A 9,685-nucleotide genomic window follows, 5' to 3' on the forward strand; every position below is an offset into this window, starting at 1 on the left:
CTCAAAGATCCTGATCCTGCAATTGGTTGCATTGGTAGACACCTCTGCATGCCCGAATCCCAACTGGCATCAACTGGATTACCAGCAGGGGGCTTCTACTTGGTTTCAACTCCAGGATGGGGCCAAATTCGGAAAGTTTGTCAGTCTAATTTGTGTTGGTTTCAAACTGAGAATCCTGCAAATCATTAGTGGGTAAAGAAGCTAAAAATCCAGGATAGGTTTATGGGAGATGCATGTTATGTACCCATAATTTAAAATTAAAAGAGATTTCAGTGCCAGAATTTTATTTCCTTTAGGCCATTGCAGCTCCAGAGTAGGTGGAATATGAGAGGATTCTAATGCTTTTATGATGGTTAAGTGAAAGTGTTGATGGTATCCAGTGAGTAAGCACAGGGGAGTTGTAAAGTTGTTCTGAAATTGTACACATGTGGTATTCTTTCTGGGGAGTTGGCTAAGGCTGTGAGTACACCAGGATCTGTGACCGTTCACGCCAGGGGCTATTGTGAGCATGTGCTATGTGTATATTGAGGCACTGCTGAAAGAGGGAAGATGACATGGGCACTTTTTTCCCCTCCATTTTTGCCTTTTTCTGTTGGAATCCTGTGAGTGAGAGTGAATGGGTTGTCAGAGACGGTGAAGAGCTTATATATTTCAGGGTTAGCCAAATAAAGTTATGTGTAGTAAAGGGGCATATGGAGCATTGCTGAAAGAACAGAACGAAGGGCTGCATGGGCTGCTTTTCCTGGTTTTCAGAAGTTTTCCTGGTTTTGCTCAGTTCAGCATTCTGCGGGGGATGATATACCACCAAGTAACCTTAACTCTGTGTTAACATAGTTTTTTGCCATTTAATATAGAATTGGAACAATTAGGCCTAAGCTTTCTGCACTAAGCTCCCACGAACATCAACTGGAGTTCTACAACCAGCAAAGTAACAGCACAAGCAGACCCTTGGACTGTAAGTTCTCCACGTCAGTATCATGATACCTCTTAGCTGTACCTCCTTTAAGAGACATCACGTATTATAGTTACAGTGTTATATAACGTTCCACACAAATTTAGCATCCCCTCACTTTTATTGTTTAAAATGTATATCAAAAATAAAAAATTGTGAAACTGAGGTAACAAAGTCATGTATCAGAGTAGCAGCCGTGTTAGTCTGTATCCGCAAAAAGGAGGACTTGTGGCACCTTAGAGACTAACAAATTTATTTGAGCATAGGCTTTCGTGAGCCACAGCTCACTTCATCGGCTGCATGTAGTGGAAAATACAGTGGGGAGATTTTATATACACAGAGAACATGTAACAATGGGTGTTACCATAACGAGAGTGATCAGGTAAGGTGAGCTATTACCAGCAGGCGAGAGAGAGAGAGAGAGAGAGAGAGAGAGAGAGAAAAGAAAAAAAACCTTTTGTAGTGATAATCAAGGTGGGCCATTTCCAGCAGTTGACAAGAACATGTGAGGAACAGTAGGGGGCGGAAATAAACATGGGGAAATAGTTTCACTTTGAGTAATGACACATCCACTCCCAGTCTTTATTCAAGCCTAAATTAATGGTGTCCAGTTTGCAAATTAATTCCAATTCAGTAGTCTCTCATTGGAGTCTGTTTCTGAAGTTTTTTTGTTGAAGAATTGCCACTTTTAGGTCTGTAATCGAGTGACCAGAGAGATTGAAGTGTTCTCTGACTGGTTTTTGAATGTTATAATTCTTGACATCTGATTTGTCATGTATACTCTTTTCATGAATCCGACATCATTTTAAGCTTCTTGGATTTTTTTTTTTTTTTGGTACCCCACCTTGGATGGGGTCTTAGGCACACATCACATCCCACATTTATGTAGACTTAGTCTGGTAGACTAAGAGGTATGGGTACAATGCCTTCTCCCATAGTCCTCAGAGCACCAAGAATACCCAATAAATAAGTATAGGTGATAGAACTAGTGCAGCTAATTAGGTCAAAAGTCCACTTTTAAGAAATACCTATATATAAATATATCAGATATACAGTAATAGCATATATATGCCTTAAGAATCTAAACACCACGACTAGTAATTAGCCACCTGACATCTCATAATACCTATGTAAAAATAATTTAGTCTTTAATTTAAAAGATCTCAGTGCTTGTAGTCTATCTGGACAAATTAACACAAGTAAATTGTAGATTAGACTATATTATAGAGGTATAATTGATGGGAAAAAATGGAAATGGGTTTTTACAAAAATCAAATTTGTTTTTGATTTAGTGAAATAGACTTTTTTCTAACGTGATTTTTTTCAACACCTTTTTTCTAAAACATATCGAACATTTTTGTTTTCTGAAAACCCAGGTTCCAGTAAATCAAAAGTTTTGATGTATTAGTTTAAAATAATTAAAGCACACCAATTATTCACAAAGAAATTCAACAGTGTCAACATTTCTTCATTAAACTTTTTTCAGCAAAAGGCCATTTTTTGACAAAAAAAATTGTTTACAAAATTTCAGTCAGTTCTACATACAGGTGACATCTGTAGTCAAGGGAAGGATGTTTTGGAACCAGTTTTGAGGAAAAATGTAGCATGAAAATATATTATTTATCTTATATAAACATGTAACTATTACAGTTCCGGTTTTTTGTGAAAGTGACTTTGAAAATGGTATCATGAAATTCCCTATGGCTCCAGTTGCACCAAATTAAATTTACTATATTTACAAGTAAAACGTTTTTTTTTCTGAATTAGATGCTTATCTAAGGATTTTTAGATAGCACTCATCACCACAGTGTCTAATCAGTTAGCAGGTATCTCTTTTACTTGGAATTAAAGCAAATTTGATCTGGAATCATTAAGACACAACAAAGGTACCATTTTAACTCATTTTGCATGGTAGAATTGCATTTTAATATAAAGTATTACTTATGTAAGAAAGTGCAATGAGGTTTCTGTGGGCAGAATTTGGCCCTAAACTGGAATGTATTTAATAACTGATGAAACTCAGCCAGGTAGTACCCACCTCTCACCCATAACTGTGGCTTAGCTCTGCAGTACTCAGAGAAATAGTAAAAACTTACTTTTGTCACTGAAGTTCTCATAAAAAACTCAGCAGATATGACTGAATATAAACATGGAGCAAATGTGTTGAGAAAGAAATTCCCATTTAGACTCACTTTTCAGAGGGGAACTTCACTTGAAGCATCTTCTTCATACTCCCCATCAAAAAATCACAGGGAAACACAGAATTATGAAATCAGATTAAGTTAAAATAACTTTGCCACTAGAACACATTTTGTGACAAACTTATGCCATTTTTACATCACAGCCAAGAGACTTCCGTAGGCATTGCAGCTGCATGCAGCAGGTCTAAATTTGACATCTTGAATTTTCCTGTAGATAAGGTTGAATTCTGCCATGCAACTCCTCTAAATTTAATTGAGTTACTTAGCATTAATATTAGCATAACAAAGTAGAATATGGTCTGACCAAGATGAGACAAATGAAATCAGAAAGTGAACTTGCAAAAAAAGAAAAAAAGGAAGATTTTAGCATGCAGAATCAGCTCCTGGGGGGAGGGGGGGGAAACCAGACATCAGAAATGTTTGTATGCAATGTTTGTATTCTAGAACAGTAGCACTTGGTAACCTGGGATCTGCACCAAGAGTTCTATTTCATGTAGCTAATTGACTTTCTCTAACATATAGCCCTGGTCTACACTAGGGTGGGGGATCGATCTAAGTTACACAACTTCAGCTACATGAATAACGTAGCTGAAGTCAACATACTTAAATTGACTTACCGTGGTGTCTTCACCGCAGTGAGTCGACTGCTGCCGCTCCCCCGTCGACTCCGCCTGCGCCTCTCACGGTGGTGGAGTACAGGAGTCGACAGGTAGGGTTTGGGCTCCAGCCACTTTTTTTTGGCTTCGGCAACTCGGCTCCGGCCACATTTTTTTTTTTGCTTCCCCCATCTGTCCCGATATTTTGTCCGTTTCATCTGGTCACCCTGTCGACAGGAGAGCACTGTCACATCTAGACATGATAAATCAATCCTGGCTGGATCAATTGCAGCCCGCCAACATACCAATAGAAAGTTGTGCTTGTGCCTGGAGTCTCCTGAGAATCTAAGGCTGAATACATGAAAAAAGACTTGTGCCTTTACAAAGTCCTGCTGAAGCCGGCAGAGCTCTGTATGGCGATATGGGTCTGCCCATGTGCAAGATCATGGCCTGAGACAGGACGAGCAGAAGAAGAATGCTGAAGGCCCAACAATTACAGCAGATAAGCAGTAGATGCAAAAATTGGATTTTCACCAGTTTTCAAAAAGGTCTAAATTTTGTTTCTGATCCACTGGCATATAGTTAAAAAGTATATACATGTAAAGAATGAAAATCCTTCAAATACTAAGTGTAGCAGCAATCTTGTCTTCACTTTCTATTTGATGGATACCATGGCATCCACAAAAGTGACATAAAACAAAAATAGCTGCGGGAGTAAAAAGAATGCAGGCAGAAGTCCCGCAGCAGAATGGAATCTATCCAGTTTATTGCACTAAATGCAACATGTATGATTACCTGCCGTATGTGAAGGTGGCATATGTGTGCATTTGGTGCAAGGAGCTCATGGCCCTTGGAGACCAAGTACAGGCTCTTGAGACCCAGAGTTGCTAACTGGAGGAGCTAAGGGAGACAGAGAGACATATAGCTGAGACTTTTCAGGACACAATAGAGTGGTCCCAGTCTAACAGCCTGTGTGCTGTTGAGGAGAATGAAAGTCTCAGAGAAGGAGAACATCAAACTGGAGTGGAGGGAAATGACCCAAGGTAGGGACCCTCCTTCCAGATGATGTCGTGGTACCCTCTCACACTGAGGATACCTCTCCCAGGGAGGTATCTCCCAGTTATTAGGAAGAGACAGGTAATAGAGAATTCAATCATTAGAAATATAGATAGCTGGGTTTGTGATGACTGGAAGAACTGCATGGTAAATTGCCTGCCAGATACGAAGGTTGTGGATCTCTTGAGACGTGTAGACAGACTTATGTGCAGTGCAACGAGGAGCCAGTGGTCATGGTACATGTAGGTATCAATGACATAGGAAAAGGTAGGAGAGAGGTCCTGGAGGCCAAAGTTAGGCTGCTATGTAAGAGATTAAAGTCCAGAACCCCCATGGTAGCATTCTCTGAAGTGTTTCCAGTTCCATATGCAGGGCCAATTAGGCAGAACTGCAAGGTCTCAATACATGGATGAGATGATGGTGTAGGGAGGAGGGGTTTAGGTTCATTAGGAACTGGGAAAGCTTTTGGGAAGGGTGGAGCCTACACAGAAAGAATTGGCTTCACCTAAACCAAAATGCAACCAGATTGCTGGCATGTAAAACTAAAGAGGTCATAGAAGAATTGTTAACCGAGTGCTGGAGGAAAGCCGTCAGGTGTGAAGAAGCACACGGTTACAACAGAAACAGTCCATAGGGGAGGATCTGTTAACCGTGATTTTCTATATCGTAGTAAAGAGGAGAGGACAGAAGTAGATAAAATACAAATAGGAACTGAAGAGAAACAGTCAAATGAAAAAGAGTCCCATTCAACTATATCACATTGTCAGACAACTAAAAAGAGACAAATTTTATAAGTGCTTATATACAAACGCTAGAAGTCTAAATACGAAGATGGGTGAACTTGAGTGCTTGATATTAAATGAGGATATTGATATAATAGGCATCACAGAAATTTGCTGGAATGATGATAGTCAATGGGACACTGTAATACCAGGGTACAAAATATACAAGAATGACACAATAGGTCATGCTGGTGGGGGAGTGGCACTGTATCTGAAAGAAAGCGTAGAGTCAAACATAGTAAAATTTAATGAATCAAACTGTACCACAGACTCTCAATGGATAGACATTTCAGGCTTCAATAATAAGAGTACAGTGGTAGAAATATACTACCGATCACCTGATCAGGATGGTGATGGTGATTATGAAATGCTCAGGGAGATTAGAAAGGCTATAAAAATAAAATCAATAATAATGGGGGGTTTCAACTATCCCCTATATTGACGAGGTACATTTCACCTCAGGATGGCATGCAGAAATAAAGATTTTAGACACCATTCATGACTGCTTCTTGCAGCAGCTAGTCCTGAAACCCATGAGGAGAGAGCCAAATTCTTGATTTAGTCCTAATAGACTTAACAGAAAGTGGAGCACAGGATCTGGTCCAAGAGGAGAAGATAGCTGAACCGCTTGGTAATAGCGACCATAATATAATTAAATTTAACATCCACCAATGGTGCGAGGGAAAATATCAAAGAAGCCTACAACAGTAGCATTTAACTTCAGAAAGGGGAACTACATGAAAATGAGGAAGCTAGATAAATGGAAATTAAAAGGAATACTCACAAGAGTGAAATGGTGCATAGGAAATTTTCAAAAACACCATAATAAAGGCTCAAATTAAATGTATACCCCTAAATTAAAAAGAATAGTAAGAGGACCAAACAAATGCCATGATTAAACAACAGAGTAAACAAAGTGGTTGGAGGAAAAAGGGCATCCTTCAAAAATTGGAAGTCAAATCCTACTGAGGAAAATAGAAGCAAAAACTCTGGGAAGCGAAATGTAAAGGTATAATTAGACAGGCCAGAAAAAGAATTTGAAGAGCAAATAGCAAAAGACTCAAAAACTAACAGCAAAAAATGTCTAAGTACATCAGAAGCAGGAAGCCTGCAAACAATCAGCGGAGTCCCTGGATAAATGAGGTGCTAAAGGAGCACTCAAGGAAGACAAGGCCATTGTGGAGAAGCTAAATTAATTCTTTGCATCAGTCTTCACTGCAGAGGATGTCACAGGGAGATTCCCACACCTGAGCCATTCTTTTTAGGTGACTAATCAGAGGAACTGTCCCAGACTGAGTTGTCAGTAGAGGAGGTTTTGGAACAAATTGTTATATTAAACAGTAATAGGTCACCAGGACCAGATGGTATTCACCCAAGATTTCTGAAGGAACTAAAATATGAAATTGCAGAACTACTTGTGGTATGTAATCTATCACTTAAATCAGTCTCTGTACCAGCTAACCTGAGAACAGCTAATGTAATGCCAATTTTTAAAAAAAGCTCCAGAGGCCATCCTGGCAGTTACAGTACCAGGCAAATTGGTTGAAACTACAGTAAACAACAGAATTCTCAGATATATAGGTGAACACGATTTGTTGGGGAAGACTAAACACAGCTTTTGTAAAGGGAAATCATGCCTCACCAATCTATTATAATTCTTTGAGGTGTCAAAAATGTAGACATGGGTGATCCAGTGGGTACTTGGACTTTCAGAAAGCCATTGCCACAGTCCCTTACCAGAGGCACTTAAGCAAAGTAAGCAGTCATGGGATACGAGAGAATATCCTCTCATGGATCAGTGACTGATTAAAAACAGAAAACAGAGGGTAGGAATAAATGATCAGATTTTAGAATGGAAAGAGGTAAATAGTGGTCTCCCCCAGAGATCTGTACTGGGGCCAGTGCTGTTCAACATACTCATAAATGATCAGGAAAATGGGGAAACAATGAGGTGGCAAAGTTTGCAGCTGATACAAAATTACTCAAGACAGCTAAGTCCAAAGCAGACGGCGAAGAGTTACAAAACTGGGTGCCTGGATAACAAAATGGCAGATGAAATTCAATGTTGATAAATGTGAAGTAATGCACATTGGAAAACAAAATCCCAACTATACATACAAAATGAAGGGGTCTGAATTAGCTGTTATCACTCAAGAAAGAGATCTTGGAGTCATTATGGATAGTTCTCTGAAAACATCTGTTCAATGTGCAGCAGCAGTCAAAAAAGTTAACAGAGTGTTTGTTAGAAACCATTAGGAACGGGATAAATAATAAGTCAGTTAGTATCATATTGCCACTATATAAATCCATGGTATGCCCACACCTTGAATGCTGTATGCAGTTCTGGTCACCCCATTTAAAGAAAGATATATTAGAAATGGAAAATGTACAGAGAAGGGCAACAAAATGATTAGGTGTATGAAACAGCTTCCATATGAGGAGATATTAAAAAGACTGGGTCTATTCAACTTGGAAAAGAGTCGACTGAGAGGCAAAAGAGATGACTGATATGAAAGAGGACCAGAAAATCATGAATGGTGTGGAGAAAGAGAATAGGGAAATGTTATTTACCCCTGCACATAATACAAGAACCAGGGGTCAAATAAAATTAATATGCAGCAGGTTTAAAACAAACAAAAGGAAGTACGTCTTCACAAAATGCACAGTCAACATGTGGAATTTGTTGTCAGGGAATGTTGTGAAGGTTAAAAACTATAACTAGATCCAAAAAAGAATTAGATAAGTTCCTGGGGGATAGGTCCATCAATGGCTATTAGCCAAGATGGTCAGGCATGCAACCCCATGCTTTGGGTGTCCCTAAGTTGCTGACTTCCAGATGCTGGGAGTGGATGACAGGAGATGGATCACTTGATGATTGCCCTGTTCTGTGCATTCCCTTTGAAACATCTGGCATTGGCCAATGTCGGAAGACAGGATACTGGGCTAGACAGACAGACCATTGGTCTGACCCAGTATGTCCATTCTTATATTTTTATGTTCTTATTATAGACCGGTCAGTTTAACTTCAGTACCCAGAAAGATAATGGAGCAAATAATTAAGCAAACAATTTGCAAACACCTAGAATAAGGTGATAAATAACAGTCAGCATGGATTTGTCAAGAACAAATCATATCAAACCAACCTAATAGCTTTCTTTGACAAGGGAACAAGCCGTGTGGATGGAAAGAAGCAGTAGATGGGGTATATCTTGACTTTAGTAAGGCTTTTCATATTGTCACATATGACCTCATAAACAAACTAGGGAAATACAACCTAGATGGAGCTATTATAAGGTGGGTGCATAATTGGTTGGAAAACTGTTCCCAGAGAGTAGTTATCAGTGGTTAACAGTCAAACTGGAAGGGCATATCGAGTGGGGTCCCACAGGTATTAGTTCTGGGTCCAGTTCTATTCAATATCTTCATCAGTGATTTACACAATGGCATAGAGAGTACATTTATAAAGTTTGCAGATGATACCAAGCTGAGAGGGATTGCAAGTGCTTTGGAGGATAGGATTAAAATTCAAAATGATCTGGACAAACTGGAGAAATGGTCTGAGGTAAATAGGATGAAAGTCAATAAGGATAAATGCAAAGTACTCCACTTAGGAAGGAACAATCAGTTGCACACATACAAAATGGTAAATGACTGCCTAGGAAGGAGTACTGCGGAAAGGGATCTGGGGGTCATAGTGGATCACAAGCTAAATATGACTCAACAGTGTAAAGCTGTTGCAAAAAAAGCAAACATAATTCTTGGGTGTATTAGCAGGAGTGTTGTAAGCAAGACACGAAAAGTAATTCTTCCGCTCTACGCCGCGATGTTACTGCCTCGACTGGAGTATTGTGTCCAGTTCTGGGTGCCACATTTCAGGAAGGATGTGGACAAATTGGAGAAAGTCCAGAGAAGAGCAACACAAAATTATTAAAGGTCTAGAAAACATGACTATGAGGGTTTGTTTAGTCTGGAGAAGAGAAGACAAAGAGGTGACATGATAACAGTTTTCAAGTACAGTTTTCAAGAAGATTGTTACAAGGAGGAGGGAGAAAAATTGTTCTCATTAACCTCTGAGGATAGGACAAGAAGCAATGGGCT

Source organism: Caretta caretta, chromosome 3 (genome assembly GCF_965140235.1).
Source record: "Caretta caretta isolate rCarCar2 chromosome 3, rCarCar1.hap1, whole genome shotgun sequence".
In the NCBI taxonomy this organism is placed as follows: Eukaryota; Metazoa; Chordata; order Testudines; family Cheloniidae; genus Caretta; species Caretta caretta.